Genomic DNA, 24997 nt, shown 5'->3' on the forward strand with positions numbered 1-24997 from the left:
GATAGACATAGCCAACAAGCACATGAAAAACATTAGACATTGAGGAAACCAAATAAAACATCACAAGTTAGCACCTTATACCTACCAGGATACTTGAATGGCTACAATAGAAAAAAAAAAAGGAAAAATAATAAATGTTGACATGGTTGTTGCAAAAAAATGTACAATTTTGTTTTTTGTTTGTGGTGGATTGTAAAATTGTTTGGGCACTGTGGAAATCAGTTTGGCAATTCCCTGAAAAATTAAACAGAGGATTACCATATGATCCAGAAATTCCTTTCTGAGGTGCATACTCCCCCAAAATTGAAAACAGGTGTTCAAACAAAAATTTGTGTATGAATGTTAACAGCAGCACTATTTATGACAGCCAAAATGTAGAAATAACCCAAACATTCATCAGTGGGTAAATGGATAGAGAAAAAGAGAAAATGTATTATTCTATCAGTAATAAGGAACAAATTTCTAATACCTGCTACAATAGGTATGAACGTTCAAAAAAAATGCAAAGTAAAAGAAGCCAGATAAAAAAGATCACATATTTATTATTCAATTTACATGAAATAACCAGAATAGACTATAGAAAATGTAAGAGAATTTGATAATGGATTATCTCTACTGTGTTAGAGAAAGAAGAATGAAGGACTGTTTGTTCACAGAGGCTAGGCTCCTGGGGCACCAGGAGAGAGAGAGATCTGCATTTCTACAGAGACTTGAGGAATCTGGACCCATGAGAGATGGAATGGTGAGTTACTCAAGTCACATGACTATTTAGGTCTCAGAGCTGGAGTTAAAATTCAGATTTTCTGCCTCTCAAAATTGTTCAAATGGGCCTACAGAAGCTAACACCAATTGACTTCTCAAAGCAAATGGATGGTCAGTTCTGGTAAAATTAAATTCTGGAGTAGTTTATTAAGAAGTCTTGGCTTGCCTGGATGGCTACATGAATATAGCCCTGGAACAGGCATAAAAATATATAAATTGACAATTGATAAATAAATATGGGGATATATTTGTCCAAGGAAATGATGTATTGTACTTAAGTAGACAGAAGAAAAAAGATGTGAAGATACCAAGCAAACAATTGTTTTTATAGTTGGATGTGTTTTTAATGAACTTTTTTTCCATGATGTAAATTGTCTTGTTTTCATCCTAGTTGGTGATTTTTCATTGATATGTGAATAAAACAGATATATAAGATTGTGGGATTGAATTCCAAAGAGTTTTTATATTGAAATTTCAATCATTTTCTTTTACCTCTGTGTCAGTATATAGAGCACTAAAAATAATAAAAAAGACAAAAGTAAAAAAAAAAAATAAAGAAGACTGAAGAATAACTTCTTTATTTTTCCTCTGAGCAACTGGAAGAATGAAGCTTCTATTTGGTGAGACGAGGATATTGCAAGAGATGTGGGTTTAGGGGAATATCTAGAATTCAGTTTTAGAGATGTTGAATTTGAAAAATCTTGATGCTGAAGGGGAGAGTAGGTGGCCAGATATACTGGTCTGGTATTTGGGGGAGTCAGCTGGACTTATCAAGAGAAAGATGACATTATATCTTAAGACTCAAATGAAATCTCCAGAAATGAGAAGAGTTACAAAAACCTAACTGAATGTTTCAATCTCGGAGATTGGTGAGATGCACAACACTGTACCTTGGTTTTGGCCAAATCTCTGACTTTACATAATATGTGACTAATTCCCTGCCAACCCTTTTGTTCAATTCAGTTCTTGCCTCTACTTTTTGTATTCTAATGGTGTCAGCAGCATTCTCCCAGTGAAAAAGACTGGAAACTTCAGAAACATATCTGATTCCATCTTTCTTGATCCTGACAATATGATATTTCAGATTCCCATAAGTCTTACCTCAACCATTGCAAGGGGTTTCCATAGAATATCTGTTTCCTCTGAACCAGTTCTGTGCACTGGTAAGTTTAATCTTCTTATAGTAAATATGGGTAATGTTATTCCCCTCTTAAACTTTTTGGCGACTCCTTTTGCTATACAACGAACATTTGAAGACCTTTCCAGTGCCGCTCCCTCTTTATTTACAATCTCATAATCAGCTACTGCTGCCACACTCCTGCAAACACTGGACTCCTCTGTTCCACGTTTCTTTACTGACATTCCACATCCTTCCCTAATCTTTGTTTAAATTTTAGTTATCTGTCATAAGCCATTTCACACGTGGCACTCTAATGTGGAATGTTTTAGTCCATAATTTTTTTTTTCCTGCTATGACTAAAAGACCAAGTAGCAAAATTGTAGAGGAAGAAAAGTTTATTTGAGGGCTCATGGTTTTAGGTCTCAGTCTATGGACAGGAGGCTCAGTTCCTCGGGGCTCATGATGAGGCTGAATATCATGGTAGATGACATGTGGTGTAGGGTAGTAGCACATGTGAGGATCACAAAGTAGAGAGACTCCACAAAGCCATGCCCCCAATGTCTATCTCCTCCAGCCACACTCTACCCACCTACAGTTACCACTCAGTTAATCCCTATCAGGGGATTTAATTCACTGATTGGGTTAAGACTCTCACAAGCCAATGGTTTCACCTCTGAATCTTCTTGCATTGTCTCACACATGAGCTTTTTGGTGGGATGGGGAGGGGGCACACATTACACCCAAACTATAACATAGACCATATGATTTTTATCAATCCCTAGTTCACATAATATCTTGCACCTCTGAGAAAGTTTTACGTTGACTTTTGTAACCAGTGGACTTCATTTGACAGGCCATGCTTCCTTCTGGTAAAACCTTCTTGAGTTTCTCTTGGAGAGATATTTATTCCATATTCTCCTCTGGAATGACATAGGTGGCATTGAGGGCATGTGTTTGATATACAGATGGTCACATGTCCCAATCTTATCTAATCAGTCTCATAAAATGCTTTGGGAATATACAGTTGACACAGCTGCATTTTTTTTTTTTTTTTTTTGGAACGACATTTAACCCAAGGACACTTTACCACTGAGCTATATCCCAAACACTTTTGGTTTTTTATTTTGAAACAGGGTCTCACTAAGTTGCTTAGAGCCTCACTAACTTGCTAAGGCTGGCCTTGAACTTGTGAGCCTCCTGTCATAGCCTCCTGAGTTGCTGGAATTACAGACATGTGCTACCATACCCAGCTTGACACAGCTGCTGTCACTTACCCTGCATTAGTTTTCTCTATGTCCCTCATCATAAATAATTTTGCATAGTTATTGCTTAAATTGCTTAGTGTATGTTTTACCTACCAAAACAAGAATTCCTTGGGGACAGGAGCTCTGTTTTGTTCACTACAGTATTCTCTATGCCCAGAATACTGTAACATTCAGTATGTACTAAATATTTGTTAAATAAATGAAAAAATAAATGCCACCGGCCAGGTTTGTTTCAAGGACTATTAAGAGAAGGCTTGTTTATCTCTGGGGCTGGCAACCTGGAAGAGTATAAGTGGAGAACTAGTAGCGTGCATGTAGTAGAGCCTGCTGAGAATTAAGCCAGTCCTGGGCAAAGCAGCCAAGAGTTAGCCCAAAACAGATTTCTGACAACATGATTTGAATGCCCGGACCCAGCTGGGTCTGGAACTCCTAATGCCTGTGGAATTTACAGTTTGTGAGGCAATATATTCTGCCTTTCCCCAAACTTTCTTTTTCCTTCAGTCAGTTTTAGTCATTTGCAATGCTGAATCTCATTGTATCACTTGTATCATATTCTGTTTTGTACAGTGAAAATCATAGATTCAGAATGCTTTTAGTTCCTTTGTTAGATTGTAAACTATCTGAGAATAAGGAATATACCTGACTTTTAGATTCCAGTGAGTTCCTGTAGTTATTTGATAAACAAGTGATAAATATCTAGGAAATTAATGTAAAATTATTTTCCTTACCAAATTAGAAACAAGATTTTCAGCATAAATTTTAAAGAAAGAGTGATTTTCTCAACAAATATTAAAAAGTAAATCTCAACCACTAAAATCACGTTTTTTACCACCATGAACCCTATTATGTAATAACATATTAATTACATTAGAATTCTGGATAAGTAATCTATAAAAGAGTTTGATAAAATTTGTCTGCTTTTTGAAACTCCTGGAAATGATTTTGAAATATCTTTTTTTTTTTTTTTTATTTAGAACTCGATATGAATGCTGCTTTGGTGTATACTCTTGATTCAAAAATAGAAGATGGCTCTACTCAACAGAGAACATGATGTGTTTTCAGATTTGTTGATTTACATAATTCTAATGATTTGTGATAAACATTCTCACATTTTGGCTGTATTTCTGCTCAGAAATTATCTGAGTCCATGCCCTCTCTTTACTCCATCATCTATTTGGTCAACAATACCTACACGTCTGCTGGTCAGACCTACGAAGTGAACCATGTTCCTGGGCAAGGAATTGGCAGTTTTGTTCCTCAAAGCTCAGGGTTTTAAAATTAATTGAAATATGCAGCCCAAGATGTGAGGCAGTCTATTCTGGTTCATAAGCATTTTAGAAAAAAGAAAACAAAGACCCCCTCTTTTCTCTGTATTTATTTGATGGAAGCATAAATTCTAATATTCCCATAGGGCAGTGCCTTGCAAATTCTTCTTGGCATACTTTACATTTGAGCTTGTAGGCATACATTCTGAGTTTGTTTTGGAGTAGAAAGTCAGAGAAATGTTTAATCCAGAAAGAGACTGGAAATCACTGGGTGCCAAGCACAGTGATTTCCAATCTCTTTCTGGATTGGACTTCCTAAATCTTGACGGAAACCTGGAGAAAGGGATGATGCTTCCTCTCACACTCTGACACACAGAATCTGAGACACAGTAGGGGCTCAACAATTTTGTTCAATAAAGGAAGAACAGGAGTGTAGCTACCATCCTTGAAGCAGAATCACAAGCTATAAAACCCACAGAGTCAATTTTTTTTTTTTTGTTTCATTCTTTGATGCTTACTGAGTGGATTTGATACCATTCACTGTTTAACCATCCTTAGAGACAAGATTTTGGGGAGTTTCATTTCACTGATGCATCTCTTGTTGCTTATCAAGATTTTTTTTTCCTTTGGTTCAGTGCTCTGTAGAGTTGGAGAACAGCTGCTGAACACCTTCTTTATAATTTAAATTCATTAATGTAGAAACCTCTCAGACTTATTTTCCCCTCTAGGTTAAGTAGCCTTAACTCCTCTGAAAACTCCCAGCATTAATTTTTTTCCCCTAATTGCTTTTCTCTGGATATTCTCCAGTTCCTCCAAGTGCCTCTTTTAAGGGTGTAAAAATTCATTACAGCAGGCTTTCCTGGACAATAACAATTCCATTTCGTGCTTTTTAGTTGACAAGTAACATGCCCAACATTATGGTAATATGAGTGCTGAGGGACCCTTGTTTTCTCCCCTACTCAGTGGGCACTTTAAATACTAGTGACGTTTCCAAGTTTACCACCCTGTGGCTTCACATCTATCAGGAATGGTCTTAAATGGAAGCAAAAGTTTTTAACATTAACCATTACTCCTTGTAATATAAGAAAGGCAATTTTCCAATTCTAACAAACACATCTGTAGCCTAGTGCCCCAGCATCGGGCGCCACAGGTCACACTCCTGTAAACCAGTGAAGCTGGTCAAGTAACAAGCACCTGTTCTAACCATTCCATATGTTTTTTTTTTTTTTCCCAGAAGCAATGACCGAATTGAAGCAGCTGTGGGTAACTTTATTAGCCAAAACAAACTGGAAACAAAAGGGAAAAAATAACACAATTAAAATCCTTAGTGGAACCCAGAGCAATCTCATTAATAAGCTACAGAGCACCAAAATGAGTGGTGTGCATAACTACTTGCCAGTATTACTATATCATCAAGAAAGTGAAAAAAAAAAATGGTCATATGTGATAAGCATTAAATCCTTAAGGTAGGAAACTTGAGAACTGATTAATTTGCATATGTAAATAAACCCAAGAATTGTGGCTCACTAAATGGACTTGATAACTGAGTGAGCCCATTTTTTTTTTATTTTTTAAAATTTCACCTGCTTCTGGTGTATAAGAGAAGAGAGACACGTTAAAGGGTGATGCAGAAAGAGAATAAATTTTAATCCACATAGAAAATTCAGGGTAAAATTGTGAAGTTTACCATCAAGGAACTTTTCTTGAATTCCCAACATGCAGTGTTTCATCATTGTTTGCTGCAGGTATTCCTTAAACTTTAGAGTGATAAAAGTGAAGAAAATGTGTTCAAATAAAAATAGCAATAATCACTAAACCATGCTTAGCCCTTTGCAATGTGACTTTGTACATTGGGACTCAGTCCCTCTCAATACTGGAAATCCTGAGAGCTCCAAGTGAGTTGGCTTTCAGGATGACACAAGGCCTTACATTGCTATAGCCCAGATCTTTCAATGAGGCCAAACTAGACCATCAAGCCGTCAGCAAAACCACCCCAGGCCAGAACAGCTGAACCATCCACAGAAATGTTAGAAATGAGAAATTGTTTTTGTTTCAAGTTACCGAGTGAGCAACAAAGGCTAATTGATACATAATGAAATAAATATTTACGTAATTAAAGCTCAACCATAAAAGTGATTTGTGATGGAATCATTGGAGAAGTCCAAAGTTGAAGTCAGTATAGAAAATCTTCAAAAGCAGTGAGATGATGGTGACTCTACATAAAATTTGTCAGGGATCTTATTCTGCTATGTTTTGATCACCAAGTTGTCTGCAAATTTTGGTCACTTTATGTTCATTCCTGAAAACACTTTCATATGCACATTCCATCTACTTTTGTCAAAGAGTGAAACAAATATACTTGGAATCATTTGAATTGCATACAAGTCCTTTGAGGCAAGGAACTACACTTAGAATCAACATTTCTAGATTGTTTAAAGCAAATATTTCAATTTGGAATCTACACACATAATATGATAACTTTAAAATAAAGTATGCCCACCAATTCTTTGGCCCTCCCAAAAGGTAGAGGCTGTGGTCTAATTAGTTTTCCCACCAAGCTACCTGGATTCACAGTTCTTGAAATAGGCCTCTGCATAAAGCGCCAAGGGCCCCATTACCAATAAAAAGGCCAGGCATATTGACTTATTTCTAATGAATAGATTATTGTAAAGAAAGAATTGACATATATCTTCCAGTTTAGGCCAATAAAAGAATAGAGCTCCTGCTTGGTTCTGTCTCTTTGATTATTCACTCTGGAAGAGGCTGGCTCACACTCTGTGAGGATAACCAGGCAGTCCCACATAGAAGAGCACATGCTTTGTAACTATGTCCTTCTAACACCAATCACACCAGCTTGTCATTCACATGAATGAACCACCTTGTAAGAGGTTTTTCCAGCCCAACTCCAACATCTTGACTTTTCATCAGCATCCGCAGGCAGAACCCCATGCCTAAGCTGTTTCTAAATTCCTAACTAACCTAGAGAAATGGAAATTTAAAATATTTTTGCTGTCTTAAGATACGAAGTTTTATGGTGATTGGTTGGTTTCACAGCAATAGACAACTATTATACATAATAAGAAAAGGATAAATTTTATATCATGTTTTTATAAATGAAGAATATGAATCAATTTAATTTCAATCTAACAGATCCAAAAAGTTAGTTCTAGTTTCTTACATCACAGTCCAAATGGGGACCCACACATATTTTTAAGCTTATCATTGGGTGCCTTAGTTCTTTGTAAATTTTAGTGAGTGTATGATTCTTCACATTATTCAAGGAAACTCTGGAACCACTGTAGTAAACTCCTGTTCCTTTTATCACCAACCAAGTCATGTTGATTTTATGCTATTAATATTCCTATTATCTGTGTTCCCTTCTGTATTTCTGTTTCTACAGTATTCAAGCTGTAGAATACTGTAGAAACAGTGGAATATTTAGAAACTTTTCAATCTTTCAATTAGTTAATCTTCCTAAGGTATCATTTATAGGATGTCACCAAAATGTTTTTGCTTATTGCACAATGACCTAGGCCTTGATATCTTTACAATAACATATTTTGTTTCTGCTCCAGTCAGAGTTTATAATCTAACTGATTACAGTTCACCAGTCACGCTAGTTTGGTTCACACTTCTAATAGGCCTCTGCTTGGAATGCTGTTTACCTCTTGCTTTTCATTTCTTGAGTACTTGCTGTGGGCAGAGACTTGTTCATACTCTTTAATTGCTGAATGTAGGTTTGCTCTTACAGAGAATTCATGCTGTCAAAGAGGAGGTTGACTACTAACTGGCCCCAAACAGAAAATCATAAGGTATAACTGCTATAAACAAAAAGTCCATTATAAAGACAGTTTTAGTCAGCCTTTTTACTGCTGTAACTAAAAGACCCAACCAGAACGATTGTGGAGGAGGAAAAGTTTACTCAAGAGATCATGGTTTCGGAGACCTCTGTCCATAGAAAGCAGGCTCCACTCCTCAGGGCTCAAGGTGAGGCAGGACATCATGGTGGAAGAGTGTGGCAGAGGGAAGCAGTTCACATGATGATCAGGAAGCAGAGTGAGAGAGACTAAGCTCAACTCACCAACTATATACCCTAAAGGCACACTGCCAATACCCCACCTCTTCCAGCCACATACCCACTGCCCTTCAGTTACCACTCAATTAATTCCATCAGGTGATCAGGTTATTAGCTCACTGACTGAGTTAAGCTTCTCATTTCCCCTCTGAACCCTCTGCATTGTCTAGCACATGAGCTTTTGGGAGACATCTCTCATCCAAACTATAATAAAGATATATGTATATATATCTATCTCACAACTGCTGTCAAAGGTCGAATGCCAGTAGAAATAAAAATCATTCAGAAAGGCTGGTAATATGCAGGTATCTGGACCTTATTACTAGAGATTTCGATTTGTTGTCCAAAGAATGCATTTTAAAAGTAAGTTCTGCAAGGGCATTAGAGATTTGATAAACTTCAATTTGTTTTTGTAGTTTGGAGTAGGTAAAAATAATGACCAAGCTATTAAGTCCAACCTGATGCATTCACTATTCAAAGTAAATCCTTTCTCAGCAGGACAAGTTAGCTCAACAATAAGAAATACAAATATCAGACAAAGTAGACTTAAAAAAAATGCTACTTGAGATGAAGAAGGACTTATATAATGGCCAATCTCTCAGAAAGATAAAACAATTATAAATGTGCAAACTAAAATCTAAGCAAAAGTACAAGCAAAAAAGCGGTAAGTCAATATTACTCAGAAATAAAAATGCTTATGCCTCATAAGACATTATCATAGAGTGAAAAGACAACCAACACAGTGGGAAAATGTTCTTGCAAATTAACAACTGATAAAAGACTCAAAGAGTCAGATGTAGTGGTATATGCCTATAACCCTTGTTACTCCAGAGGAAGAGACAGGAGGATTTCAAGTTCAAAGTCAGCCTGGGCAACTTAGTGAGACCCCACCTTAACACAAAAAAGCTGGGGATGTGGCTTAGTGGTAAGTACCAATACTACAATAAATGAATGAATAAATAAATAAATAAATACAGGGTTCAAAGGATCTGGGTGGACATTTGTTTAAAGAAGACATACAAGTAGCCAATATGCAGGTGAAAAATGAATTTTCAAAAAGTTATATAAGTAGCCAATATGCACTATGTGTAACTATATATATGACATCATCAAAGATTAGCAAATTATATTATTAAATTACTAAAGTAATAATTTAAATACAAACTAAATAATTATGACATCATAAATGCAAATCAAAATCCCAGTGAAATAGCCCTTCACATTCCATAGGATAGCTATGATCAAAAAGTCAGCTAATGACAAACGTCGACAAAGAATGTGGAGAAAAAAGAACCCTGTATACTGCTCATGGGGATGTAAATAAACGCAGTCACTTTGGAGAATAATCTTGCCAGTTTTAAACAAGTTCAAGATAGAGTTACCATATAACCCCCAAATTCAACTCCTAGGTTTATATCAAAGAGAAACAAAAACATACGTCCATGCAAAAACTTGTACATTAAATGTTATAGCAGTGCCATTCATAATAGCCTAGGGGTGAGGACAATCCCAAATGTCCATCACATGAGTAATAGAGAAACAAAATGTGGTATAATCACTTTTCATTATCTAAAGATTGATGTAGTACTAATAAATTATACAATATGAAACCATTATGCTAAACAAAAGCAACTATATATAAAAGACAAAATGTTAAATGATTTCTTTTACATGAAATGTTCAGAATGTTTGATATGAAGAGGCAGAAAGAACGTTTGTGCTCGCTTAGGGCTGTGGTAGAAGTTGGGGGAAGAGTAGGAGGTTTGGGAGGTTATAGGTAAGAGACTCTTGTGGAGGGTTACTTTCTGAGGTGACAAGATTGTTTTAAAATCAATTGTGGTGATCTGTGTGAGCACACTAAAAACCATTGAATTATATACTGTAAATAAGTAAATTATATGTATGTTAATTATACTCAATGAAACTGTTACCAGAAAACTCAATTAACTGAACACTATCAACATACTTTCAGACTCTTAAAGTGTACTGCTTACAAAATTTTATCTGTAATTATTAATTTTCATATTTACATTTCATGGTTGATTTGTGTTAAAATATGTGTACCCTAAACTTTAAGAATGAAGCTTCCCGAAGAAAGTTTTGTTAGAATTGTTCGAAAAGAGTTGGGCAAAGCAGAGCAGGCTGCGAACAGTTTTGCTCAGACACAACGTAGATTGACTGCATACTCACCAAGACATCATAAAGTAACAAGGCAGGAGCAGTTTAAATCTAGCTAAACAAAAACAAAATTGAAAAATTATAGGCTTTTTTTTTTTTTTGCTTCACAATAAAGCAGAAGGGAAATAATTCCTGAACTCTGGGTACAAAAAAAAAAAATCTCAGAATGCAGATAATTATGTTCTATAAAACAGATTAAAGTATAAATGCCAATGGGTCAGTCCTACCCCACAAACCATTCAAGCCCAAGGAGGTTTTCCTGGAGAGTTTCCCCAGATCTTTTCAATGGCTTGGTTTTTTCCTTTTCCTTTACCTTTTATATAAATCTATTATCAAAGACGCAATATTTTTAAATAAAGTATTAAAATATTAGTTCTTAAAAATGCATTTTAGATTTTTCTTGTTAAAACTTCACCATTTATTTTTTATGTAAAAATTTCAGTTTTACCTTAATATAGCTTTTCAGCATTTCTTTTTTTCTTTTTTGAGATGGAGTTATACCATGTTACCCCGGCTGGACTTGTACTTGAGATCTTCCTACCTCAGCCTTCTGAGTAGCTGGATTCACAGGTATGTACCACTATGCCTGGCTAAAATTTTTCTTAATATGGCTTTGGCATCTTCATTGATGTAAAGTTGACAAGTTGAAAGTACAAATGAATTTAAGTTAAACAATTTGATACTGGATATACCTGTATGTTATAAAATGATCACCATAATTTAGTATAATCTTTTCAAAATTTACAAGTATGTGGAGCACTTTCATGTTGATAGACAGCTTCTCTTGATGCATGACTGTCCACATATGGTCAGTTTATTAGTAGTTTGAAGCCCTGAAGGACTGGGGATTATTTAAGTTAGTACAAGATCTGGAGGAGAAGGCAAATGTCAGCAGAGGCAAGCAGACCTGGTTTGGAGAGTTCTTGGGAGAAGAGAAAGGCAAGAGTCATGGGTAGAGAGGGAGAGGACTGATGGAGTGAGGCACAGTGGACACTGATGTGTTGGCTACAGAGTGTGCAATGCCTCTTAGCCCTGTCCACTTACTTCCCCACTTAGAGGCTGCACTTGGGATTTATGGGCAAGGTGGATCAGTAGAGTTGGGCACCCTCAGGAATGTTCCTAAGAGCCAGAGTGTCCCAGTGTCTAATGAGGAGTGTGAGATACACAGTCAAGATTAGGTGCTTAAAATCTGCACCACGTTGCCCTAGGAAAATAGTAAGAGCTGTAACCTCCAATTTCCAAGACCAGTGCTGTGCTATGAGAGACAATCTGGTAACTGATCTTTGTTCAGGTCCTAGCGCTAACAAATTGCTCCCTGTGTGATTTTTAGCAAATCATCTCATTCCTCTGAATCAAACTGCTTTAACTGTAACATAAGGGTAATAGTGAGACTCACCTAGTATGGCTGTAATAAAAATTCAAAAAGGTACTATATGTGAAACACAGCAGCTCGTGCCTTTACATCATTAATAGTTAATAAATGATGTCTGTTGTTAACAGTGTGTTTAGAGGGCCGGAAGTGAGAACTGAACCTTATTTAGCAAATCAACAAAACTGGTTGGCTATCTGACATCTTGGCTGTGTTGCCATCTGGAATAGTTATTGAAGTATTTTGAATTCAATAAAGACATTTGAAAGATGTGATGAAAGCATATTTTTTCCAAGTTAAACTATAGCTGTAAATGGATAAGAAATCCTTTCTTGGGCTAAGGTTGTGGCTCTGCAGTAGAGAGCTTGCTCATCATGTGTGAGGCACTAGGTTCGATTCTTAGTGCTCCGTATATAAATAAATGAACAAAATAAAGGTTCATTGGCATCTTAAAAAAAAAAGACAGAAAGAAAGAAAGAAATTTTTTCTCATCACCTTTTGGACAGTTCCAAATAATTTAACATGTTCAGAAGTATGGCAAATTTTGAAGAATATGTTAGGTAGCTTCTTGAAATAAATTTACGTAAGCAATACCACACCATAAGATTAGGAATTAACTCTCAGCATTCTATTTAAAGAAGGAAGGTAAGTGTTTTTTTTTTCTTCCATATACTGACAAGATTTAGAATATCTTTATAATGCTTAACAATAAATCCAAAAGAGTAGAAAATATTAGTGACACTTAATCTTATGTCATAAAATAAGTGACATTTTGATTAATAGTCACTATTAACTGACCAGAAATAGTTCTTTTGAGAAAGTTATTTTCTAATATGAATTTCAAATTCAGTTACTTGAATTTGGATTTTGTATTCTGACATGTTGCTGGTTTTAATTAATGCCAATGTTATATAAATTTTAAATATTTTTTTAAAAAAATAAACTTATTTAAGTAACAAGAAAATATAGACAGGTTAGTATGGTGATATGGCTTGATAGAACCCAAGTGTATATTTGTATCCCTATTTTCAGCATCTGTTATGTGCTTAATAAATGTTTTGTGAATTGAAAAATTAGTGGCTTTCTGCCTTACTTTCCAATGCCTCCCTACCATGTTTTTGAGTTTCTCTGAGAAATTTTCTGTTATATTTTTGTATCCTGAGGGACAAAGCACAAGGCCTTATTTAAGTGACAAATGCTGTCCCAACATGAAGTCAACACCATGGATTCATGGTGTCCAAATGGTAAAAACCCTGGGAGTTGTTGCTTATGTGGGGTGGTCCTTCCTCAGTCCTCATCACTCTTTACCTCTTTAGCACCTGTCACTCTTTTCTTATTACTTTCTCGAAAAAATTTTTTTGACATTTCTTTCCTATACTACACCCTCTCAATTTTGCTCCTACCACATTTACTACTCCTTCTGATACTTTAGTTGATTCTTCTGTTCTTTTTGAATAGGCCAGGTGGCTGTGTCCTTGGTTCTCTTGTTCTCTATTTCTTCTCTCTTCCTTCAGTGGCACTATCAGTTCATCTTTTTCAGCTGTTAGATCAAACGCTTTGGAGTCATTTGTGAAGTTTTTCCTCTCATTCCATACCTAATCCATGAACAAGATCTGTTGACTTTATTTCCAAAAATTTATCTGCAATTCAATCATTTCGGTCCTCCCCATTTCTATAATCCCAATGCAAACAAGTATTTTATGCTTAGATGATTACATAAGTCTCCTAAATTGTATCATTAATTCTACCCTTGTCTTGCTATAATTTATTGTGAAATGAGTATGTTTTAGTCAGCTTTTTCACAGCTATGATTAAATGACCCTACCAGCACAACGGTAGAGGAGGAAAAGTTTGTGTGGGGGCTCATGGTTTCACAGGTCCCAGTCCATGGATAGCAGGCTCCATTCCTTGGAGCTTGAGTTGAGGTTGAACTTCATGATGAAGTGTGTGGCAGAAGAAAGCGGCTCACATGATAATCATGAAGCAGAGAGAGACCCCACTCACCAGATACAAATATATACCCCAAAGCCTTGCCCCCAATGTCCTACCTCCTCCAGCTATACCTCACCAGCCTCCAGTTACCACTCAATTATTCCACTAGGAATTAATCCACTCCTTAGTTTTAGGCTGTCAAAACCCAATCAGTTCTCCTCTGAACCTTCTTGCATTATCTCACATGTGACCTCTTGAGGGATACTTCACATACAAACCATAACAGAGTACTTAAAATCAGCCATATCATAATTATTTTAACCATGTTTATTTTAATCATTCTCCATTTCTTTTGTTATATTTATTTTAACAACTTTCATGTGATACATGGTCTCAGTCCACAGATGACTGACTTCACTGTTCCATGGCAGAGGTCAGGCATAACATCATAATAGAAGGGTGTGGTGGAGAAAAACAGTTCAAGACATGACAATCAGTGTGTAGAGAGAAAACTCCACTCACCAGGAAGAAAATATAAACCCCAAAGACAGGCTGCCAGTCACCTATCTCCTCCAGCCACACTCTACCTGCCTAAAGTTATCACCCTGTTAATCTATGCAAATGAATTAACACACTGATTAGATTAAAGCTCTCATAATGCAATCGTTTCACCTCTAAACTTTCTTGCATTATCTCATGCACAAGCTTTTGGGGAACACCTCATATCTAATCCATAACAGTGAAGTATCAGTAAAATCTTTTGTTTTAGTTCATTTTGGGTGGTTTTCTTATTGTTGAGCTTTCAGAGTTAAATATATGTTAAATAAATATATGTTAAATAATATTAATTTGTAAGAGATATAATTTGCAAGCATTTTTCCTAGTTGGTAGCTTATATTTTCATTATTTTAGCAATATCTTTAAAAAGGCACAAGTATTAATTTCAGTGACTAAAGTTTATGAATTTCTCTTTTCACGATCCAACTTCTGGTGTTGTATTTAAGAAATATTTACCTAAATAAAAATCACAAAGAGTTTCTACATTTTAACAGGAATTTTATAGTTTGTCATTAAATTAATGGCTTATGCTTAGATATATGATGCTTTATAAATTATGTATGTATTTAATGAAGAATCAAAATCAAAAAATAAAAACTTAAGTCAAACCCAAGCATATGTTCTTAAATTTCTTTTTTCTTTTTTAGAATTTGCAATTAATTATTTATCGTTAGACCCCAAAACTGGAAAATAGTGTACACTCAAGTACATTTTCCTTAACAGTATTCATGTGGTGAGTTTCATTTGATTTGCATATGTTGATCCACCATATTTATTTAGAGACAGAGTCATGCTAAATTGCTTAGGGCCTCGCCAAGACTAGTTTTGAACTTGTTATCCTTCTACCTCAGTCTCCCAAGTCCCTGGGTGTACTAATTTTTATGTGTTGTTGAGTTTGATTTGCCATTATTTTATTAAGGACTTTTGCATCTGTGTTTATCACAGATATTGGTCTGGATTTTTCTTTCCCAGATGTGTCTTTCTCTGGTTTTGGTATCAGGGTTAAGCTGGCTTCATAGAACGAATTTGGCAGTGTTCCCCCCTTTTCTATTTCATGGAATAATTAGAGAATGATTGGTATTTAATCATCTTCAAAAGTCTGGTATAACTGTCTGAGAATTCATCTGGTCCTGGAATTTACTTTGTTGGAAAGCTTTTGATTGTTGTTTCAACCTTATTTCTTGATGTTGGTCTGTTTAAGTTTTCTGTATCCTAATGGTTCAATTTGTGTAAGCCATACATGCATATAAATTTGTCAAGATCTTCTAGATTTTTAAAATTTATTGGGATATAAAATTTCAAGATAGTTTCTAATGATCCTTTCAGCTTCAGAAATGTCTGTGGTGATATTTTCTTTTTAATCTCTAATTTTGTTGATGTGAGTTTTCTCTCTCTTTTGGTTAGTTTGCCTAAGGGTTTGTCAATCTTGTTCATCTTTTCATAGAACCAACTCTTTTTGGCATTGATATTTTGTATTTTTAAATTTTCAATTGAGCTCTGATTTTTTTTTTTAAATTTCCTGTCTTTTACTGATTTTGGAATTAGCTTGACTTTTTCTTCTAGGGCCATCCTTAGTTTTTTTGAGGAATCTCATATCACTTTCCAGAGTGTTTGTACTATTCTGCAGTTCCACTAACAATGTGTAAATGTACCTTTGCCCCAACAACGTTGCCAGCATTTATCATTGTTTATATATATGATCATTGCCATTCTGACTGAAGTGAGATATAATGTTGAACATTTTTTTATATATTTGTTAGCTATTTAAATTTCTTCTTTTGAAAAGTTTGTGTTTAGTTCTTTATTTATTATTATTATTTTTTATATATTTATTTTTCGGTGTTAAGTTTTTTGAATTCTTTTAATATTCTGGATATATTTAATCCACTATGAGCCAGCTGGCCAAGATTCTCTCCCATTTTGTAGGCTCTCTCTTTATGCTCTTAATTCTTTCCTTTGCTTTGCAGAAATAGTTTAGTTTGAAGGCATCCCACTTATTTATTCTTGGTTTCATTTCTTGCATTTTGGGGTGTATTAAAAAGGAATTTGGTGCCAGCACCTGTATGTCAGACTGTTCACTCTATGTTTTCTTCTAGCATATATAAAGTTTCTGGTGTAAGTCCTAAGTATTTGATCCATTTTGATGTGAGTTTTGTGCATGGTGAGAGATAGGGGTCTAATTTCATTTTTTTACATATAGCTATCCAGTTTTCTTCACACCATTTATTGAAAAGGCTCTTTTCTCCAAGATATATTTTTTGCACTTTTGTCAAATATCAGATAATGGCATATATGGGGATTTAGCTCTGTGTCTTCTATACAGTACCATTTGTCTTCATGTCTATATTGACGCCGATACCATACTGTTTTTATTGTTACATTTCTGTAGTATAATTTCAGATCAGGTGTTGTGATGCCTCTTGCTTTGCTTTTCTTGCTTTGTATTGCTTTGGCTATTATAGGTCTCTAATTTTTTTTGAAATGAATGTAAGAACTGTTTTCTTTTAATTCTGTGAAGAATGTCATTAGTATTTTGATGGGAACTGCATTGAATGTGTATATTGCTTTTGGTAGTGTGGCCATTTTGACAATATTAATTCTGCCTATCCAAGAACATGGGATGTATTCTCATCCTCTAAGGTATTCTTCAATTTATTTCTTCAGTATGCTATATTTTTATTGCAGAGTTTGTTTATCCCCTTTTTAATTTCCAAGTATTTAACTTTTTTGAGTTCATCATGAATGGGATGATTTTCCTGATTTCTTCCTCTGCTAAATTACTCATAGAGAATGAAAAGTTATTGACTTTTGGGTATTGGTCTTGTATCTTGTTGCTTTCCTAAACTCATTGATAAGCTGTAGAAGTCTTTTGTGAAGTTTTTTTGAGTCTTCTAGATATAGGATCATATCATTGGCAAACAGAGTTTGGCTTTTCCTTTTGCTCTTTGTATCTTTTTGATTTCCTTTTATTGCCAGATTCCTCTGGCTAATGTTTGAAGGATTATATTGGATAAGAGTGGCAGAACTGTACAGCCTTGACTTGTTCTTGATTTTAGAGAAAATGCTTTTAATTTTTCTCCATTTAGTATAATGTTGGCTTTAGGTTTGTCATAAATGTCCTTTACAATATTAGACAAGTTTCTTTTGTCTCTAACTTCTCCATTGTTTTTAATATGAGTGGGTGTTGGATTTCATCAAAAGCTTATGCTGCATCTATGGAGATCATGTGATTCTTGTCCTTAATTCTGTTTAAGTGGTTAATTACATTTATTAATTTGTTTGTGTTGATCCAACCTTGCATCCATGAAATGAAACCCATTTGATCATAGTGGATTATCTCATTGATGTTCTTTTGAATGTGGTTTGCTAATATTTTATTAAGGGATTTTGCATCTATGTTCATCAGGGATATTGGTTTGTAGTTTTACTTCCTCAATGTGTCTTTATCTGGTTTTTGGTAGTAGGATTATACTGGCTTTAAAGAATATATTTGGGGATGTTCCCTCCTTTTCAATTTTATAGAATATCTTGAGAAAGACTGGCATTAGTTCTTCTGTAAAGTTCTGGTAGAACTCAGCTGAGAATCCATGAAGTTCTGGGGTGGGTGGTTGGAAGGCTTTTAATAGTTGTTTAAATTTCATTACTTGATATTGGTCTGCTTAGATTTTCTGTACCTTCTGGATGCAATTTGGGTAGGTCATATGTGTTTAGAAATTTGTCAGTGTCTTCAGATTTTCCAGTGGGGAGTACAGTTTTCAAAATAGTTTGTGATATCTCCCTTTTTATATCTGACCTTGTTGATATGCACCTTCTCACTCTTTATTCTGATTAGTTTGGCTAAGGGTTTGTCAGTTTTATTTATATTTTCAAAGGACCAACTCTTCATTGCATTGATCCTGTGTATTGTTTTCTTATTCTCAATTTCATTGATTTCAGCTCTGATCTCAATTATGTCCCATCTTCTACTGGTTTGGGGGTTAGTTTGTTCTTTTTCTAAGGCATTGATATGGAGCATTTTTCTTTTTAAATTTAGGATATAATTTTTTAATGCAGGAGCTTAGTACTATAACTTTTCTCTTAGAATTGCTTTCATACTCTTCTGGAGATTTTGATCTATTGTATCTCTGTTCTTCTTTATTTATAAATATTTTAAAATTCCTATTCTTATTTCTTTTTTGATCTATTCTTTTTAAGATCTATTCATTTAAGAGAGTATTGCTTGATCTCTGTGTGTTTACATCATTTTTATTATCTTTCTTGCTGTTCATTTTAGCTTTACTCCATTATTATCTGATAGATACATTGGATTATATCAGTTTTTTTGTGTTTTCCAAGATTGGCTTTGTGGCCTAGAATATCATCTATTTATTATAAAATTCCACATGCAGCTGAGAAGAAGGTAAATTCATGTGTTTTGGGATGGAATATTCTGCAGATGTCCATTAGGTCCATTTGGATTATAGTGTTATTTAGTTTGAAGATATCTATTGATTTTGTATTTTGATGACCTGTCTATTGGTGATAATGATGTGTTAAAATCAGCCGTTATTATTTTGTTGGGATCTATGTGGGATTTAATGTCCTGGAGTATTTTTTTCAGGTAATTGTGGTGATTGATATTTGGCACATACATGTTTATTATTATTATATCTTCTTGTTGGAGTATTCCCTTTAGTAGGACATAGTGGCCTTCTTTGACTCTTGGGATTAACTTTTGCTTGAAATCTGCTTGGTCAGATATAAGAATAGCTATTCCCGCTCATTTTCTTGGTTCATATGCATGGAACACTTTTTGTTATTCTTTTACTTTCAGCCTGTGGATATCTTTGCCTATAGGATAAATATTTTGTAACAGTATATAGCTGAACTTTGTTTCTTGATTCATTCTGCTAATTTGTGCCTTTTAATTGGGAAGTTAAAACCATTAACATTCAGTATTATATGGATATGTGTTTGTGGTTTCCTGCATTTTTTAAAAAAATATATTTTGTCCCATCTTGATTTTCATTTACTGGTTCATTCTTCTATTGAACTTTCTTTGTTTGGGAGCTTTGGGAATTTTTTTTAGTTTCTCTTTGTGCAGTTTTTCTTTGACTAGTCGCTGCAGTGCTGGATTGGTGTTCATGAATTCTTTTGGTTCATTCTCATCATGGAGAGTTTTTATTTCATCTTTGAACTTGAAACTAAGCTTTTATGGGCATAGTAACTTTGGCCTTCTTTGATTTTAGGGTCTGAGCTGAGAAATCAGAAGTGAGCCTTATTGGTTTGCCTCTAAATGTAACCTGATGTTTCTTTCTTTTGACTTTTAATATTCTTTCCTTATTATTTATGTTAAATATTTTGATTATGATATGTCTTGGCAAGGTTTGCATTTGACTAGGTCTATTTGGGGTCCTGTAAGCCCACTGTATGTGGATGTCTAACTCATTTCTGATAAGGAAAAATTTCTCTGAAACTATCCAATTGAAAATATTCTTTATGCCTTTAGTTTGTATCTTCATGTTCTTTTCTATTTCAATGATTCTTATGTTTGGTCTTTTAATTTTGTCCCAGAGTTCTTATATATTCAGGTCATGTTCTATATATTTTTTTCTTTTTATTGCATGTTGTGTACTCAAGATCATATACCCTGTCTTCAAAGCCTGAAGTTCTGTCTTCAAGGGCTGAGATTCTATTTTCTATGCAATCTAATTTGTTAGTAATATCTTCAAGTGAGTTTTAAATTTGATTGATTGTGACCTTAATTCTAGGAGTTCTTCTTCGTTTCTTTTCACTATTCATATTTCTTATCGTGTTTTTTTTAATCTCCTATAATTGCTCTCTTAATTCCTTTCTTAGATATTCTTTTAGTTCAATGAACATTTAATAATCAGATTTTTATAAACTTTCTCTGAGCTTTTGTCTATTTCACTATGAGTGGGATACTTTATTGGGGGATTGTGGATTTTGTGGGGAGATTTCTTTGCCTTTTTCTCATGTTTTCAGAAGTCTGGGACTTGCACATCAATTGTGGTTGATTACTCTGCTTCTTTTTTGCACATGTCCTTTTGTGTGTAATTATTTTATTTGTTCTGGGACTTCTGTCGGTTTTTTTGGTGTATGAATAATGCCAAGGAGTGGGACCTTGAGTTCCCTTTCTGATTGTTCCTCCTTGGTTCCTTATTGTTGGTTTGAGCCATTTGTATTCTCACCTTTTTTGAGTTGGAGTAATGTCGGAGAAAGTTTAGTTCAGCAGCAGAGTCTCTAAGCTATAAACTTTTAGTGTCTCTGTAGGTTCCAAGCACCTCAAAGAATGGGTAAAATCAACAGTAGTAACATTTGCAAAAAAAAAAATACACAATGTTAAAGTAAATACCCAGTTCCTTCTATGATGTGCTCAATATTAATTACCATATATAAACTGGGATGATGAATTTAGAAATTGTCAATAGTAAAAACAATAGATCTGGCTTTAAGGCATCATGAATTAGATCTGGCTTTAAAGCAAAGAGCAGGTATCAACTATATCATCAACAGCAGTAATGATTATATTAGCATTAATGGTAGGGGCAGGAGTTATATAAGCCAATTAGTTTTGAAAGATGGCAAAAATACAGTTAATGAGGGGAAAAGGAAATGTGTTATGTGAGGAAGTAAGAAAAGAGTTTAGAATTTCAAAAAGTGAACAGAAAGAATGAAGAGATGTAGCAAGTGATATTTATACAGAAGGAGGAGAAGAAGGAAGGGATTTGGTGAGTAGGAGAGAAAAAAATAGAATCTGGCCATTGGTAGGAGAAAATAAGAGAGAAAGAGAAATAAACACATGAAAATAACACAAAACTAAACTAAATTATACCATGCAAAAAATCCAAACTTTAAAACAACAATGCTAGGAAACAATAATTAAATAAATGCTAAAAATGAACAAAAAAGAAATAAGTGTATGCGTATATTTCCCTGAAACTAATCAGCACAGCCAGAATTCACACATGTGTGCGTGCACACATGCACACATGAAAATAATATAAAAATTAAAAATAAAAATAAAAGGTAATAAAACTTCCAAAATCTTAATGAAGAATAAAGAAACTGTCTTCACTGAGGTGGTCAAAATAGTTGACCAGATTGAGTGGTCACTATCTATGCCCAACAGTCTTTTTTCCTAATTTGTCTTGAGTTATATACTGATAGAGAGGGGAAGGGGTGGGGGCTGTTAACCCCTTCCTTGTTTTGTGTTGCTCTTTCTCCTGCCAGTTGGAGTGGCTTAAGATCACAGCTATTTGATATAAGATTCAGCTTCCCTTCTTACCAGTATGAGAATGGGATGGGTTAGGATGTACTGTCAGCTGGCATTTTATTTGAACCAGTTCAGTGCACTCCTAGGAGACAGCTTATGCAGTGTTCTGTGAGGGGAGTTCCAGCCAGTGGCAAGAGCTCTTATCATGCCTTAGGGGCTTTCTTGGGAGATGCCATCTTTGGAGAGACTAGATTGACCTGCTCCTTGGACTAGACAGTAGCCAGTTTCTTCTGTAGGTCTGGTTCTGAGAAGCCTCCCAAGAAATCCAGTTGTGGGGTTGGGGCAGGGGCAATCTTCCATTCACTACTGTCCAAGAGCATAGCCTTCCCAGGCTTAGTCCCTGAGTGTACTCACCCTCCCACCCACTCAGACTTTGGGCCAGCTTGTCTTGTGATGCACCAGACACAATGGAGAAGAGAGTTAGGTTCCCTTTGCCCTTTTGACTCAAATCCCTTTTGACTCAAAACCCTGGGTATGTCTACTCCATGCACGTTTCACTCATGTTTTGCCAGGCCCAGCCTCAGTCACTCAATGAAGGGTGTGCTTTCCAATCACAACCATGCAGTACAGTCTCTGGATTGGATAAGATTAGGGAAGCTTTAATCTCAGGTTTTCTGTATCAACACTGTGCCCTACCCAACCCCTTCCCACCATGGTGAATCTGCCTCTTCTGCACCCATGGGCAGCTGGGTAGGCTTTGATGTATTCTTTCCTTGTTGTTTATTGTACCCAATTTCTGGGTCCCTAAACTCCTCTTTACATTTGGTCCCAAGCCATGGTGCAGTTGGAATTCTTTTTTCCTTTACTCCACCATCTTCCATCTCTGTTCTTAATCCAGTTAATTTTTCAAATAGACTTTATTTTTTAGAGCAGTTTTAGGTTGACAGCAAAATGAATGGAAGACAGGGACTACTGGTATCCCTATCTGCTCACTATTTCCATACATGCACAACTTACCACATTGTGGTCATCCTGCACCAGTGTGGCGTTTTTATTTATTTATTTTTTTATGATTAATCAACTTACATTGATACACCATTTTCACCTGGACCATGATTTATATTAGGTTTTATACTATTGAAGTTGCATATTCTATAGGTTCAGAAAGATTTATAATGACATATATTTACCATTATAATATAATACAGAATAGTTTCATTGACTTAAAATGACTAATGTTCTACCTATTAACCCGTTCCCTCTCTTTTCTTTTTACCATCTCTGTGGTTTTTCCAGAATGTCATAGGGTTATACAATATGTAACATTTGCAGATTTGCTTCTCTTATTTAGTAATATGCATTTGAGTTTCTACTGTGTCTTTTCATGACTTGATAGCTCATTTTATTTTAACTTACAATAATATTCCACTGTCTGCTTGTACCACAGATTATGTATCCATTCATTTATTGAAGGACACCTTGGTTGCTTCCAAGTTTTGGCAATTATGAACAAAGCTGTTTTAGACATCTAAGTGTAGGTTTTTGTGTCAGAATAAGTTTTCAAATCTTTGGAGTAAATACCAAAAAGCACAATTGCTGGATTATGTGGCACAAAGTAATATATTTAGTTTTGTAACAAACAGCCATCATATCTTCCGAAGTGACTGTGCTACTTTGCATGCCCGCTAGTGACATGAGCTCTTATCAGGCCTTAGGGGTTTTCTTGGGAGATGCCCACAGAAGAGATTGGCTACTGTCTAGTATGAGGAGCAGATCATCTTTGGAGAGACTAGACTGACCTGCTCCTCAACTAGACAGTAGCCAATCTCTTCTGTGAGTCTGGTTCTGAGAGGCCTCCCAAGAAATCTAATTTTGGGGTTGGGGCATGGGCAATCTTTCATTCACTGCTGTACAATTTTTTTTTTAAATTTTTATGTATTTGAATCTTGTTTCTCAGTTCTTTGTTATTACACATCCCTGCCAGAATTTGGCTTTGTCATTGTTTTGAATTTTTGTTATTCTAATAGATGTGTAGCGATGTCTTATTGTTTCGATGTGCATTTTCTTGATGACATATAATGTGGTACATCTTTTCATACTCTTATTATTTATGTATTTTTGATGAGGTGTCTGTTTAGGTCTTTTATCCATTTTAAAGTCAGGTTGTTCATTTTTTATTTTTAAAATAATTTTGTATATTTTTATAATAGAGTTTTTTTTTAAATCAGATTTGTCATTTGCAAGCATTTTTACCCAGTCAGTGGCTTATCTTTTCATTCCTTTGTTTGAATTTTATAAATGAAAATTTTAGTTTTAATGAACTACAGCTTATCAATTCTTTCTCTTTTTTGTATTGTGCCTTTGGTGTTATATCTAAAAAGTCATAGACAAATTCAAGCTCATCTAAATTTTCTTCTGTTTTTTTTTTCAAAGAAATGAACAATTTTTCACTTTAAATTAGACTGTTATACTTGTAATTTAATTGTTGCTAGTGTTATAAAGCTCATGTCTAAATTATCATCTTATCAGGATGATTGGCTGTTCTAGCACTATTCATTGAAAGGATTATTTATCTTTTCTCCATTGTCTTGACTTTGCTCCTTTGGTAGAGATCAGCTGATTTTATTTAAATAGGCCTATATTTGGGCTTTCTACTCTATTTCATCAATCTATTTGTCTATTTTTTTCAATACTGCAGTATCTCTATTACTGCAAGTTAGAGCAATTCTTGAGTCAAGTAGTGTCAGTAGTTTTACTTTTTCTTTTATTTTGAGTTAGGTATTTTGAGTCTTGTGCCTCTTAATGAGGAGTTTTGAATTAGCTTGCCAATATACACAGAATGACATGCTAAGATTGAGATTAGAATTGTGTTTAATCTGAAAATCAAATTGGGAAGAACTAACATTTTTGCATTCTTGTCTTCCTATCCATGAATATGAAATATCTCATCTTTTATTTAATATTTCTTATATATTTTTTATCAGATTCTAACAGTTTCCCTCCACATAGATGATGTATATATTTTGATAAATTTATACCCTATATATTGTATTTTTGGAGGTGCTTATATAAAGGATAATTTGTTTTAATTTCAAATTTTACTTGTTCACTGATGAAATACAGAAAAATAATTTACTTTTGTATGCTATCCTTGTATCCTACAGCATACTCTAACTGCTTATTATTTTCAGGATTTTTGGTTTTGATTCTTCTAAATTTTCTACATAGATGATCATGGGATGTGTGAACAAAGAAAT

The 24997-nt window shown here is 34.8% G+C and overlaps 1 pseudogene; it reads left to right on the top strand.

The window, feature by feature from the left end:
- The first annotated feature begins 824 nt into the window (after nt 1–824).
- Nucleotides 825–1093, top strand: LOC143407550 (U6 snRNA-associated Sm-like protein LSm6 pseudogene; annotated as a pseudogene).
- Nucleotides 1094–24997: the final 23904 nt, after the last annotated feature.

This window comes from Callospermophilus lateralis, chromosome 9, assembly GCF_048772815.1.
Source record: "Callospermophilus lateralis isolate mCalLat2 chromosome 9, mCalLat2.hap1, whole genome shotgun sequence".
NCBI classification, from domain to species: Eukaryota; Metazoa; Chordata; class Mammalia; order Rodentia; family Sciuridae; genus Callospermophilus; species Callospermophilus lateralis.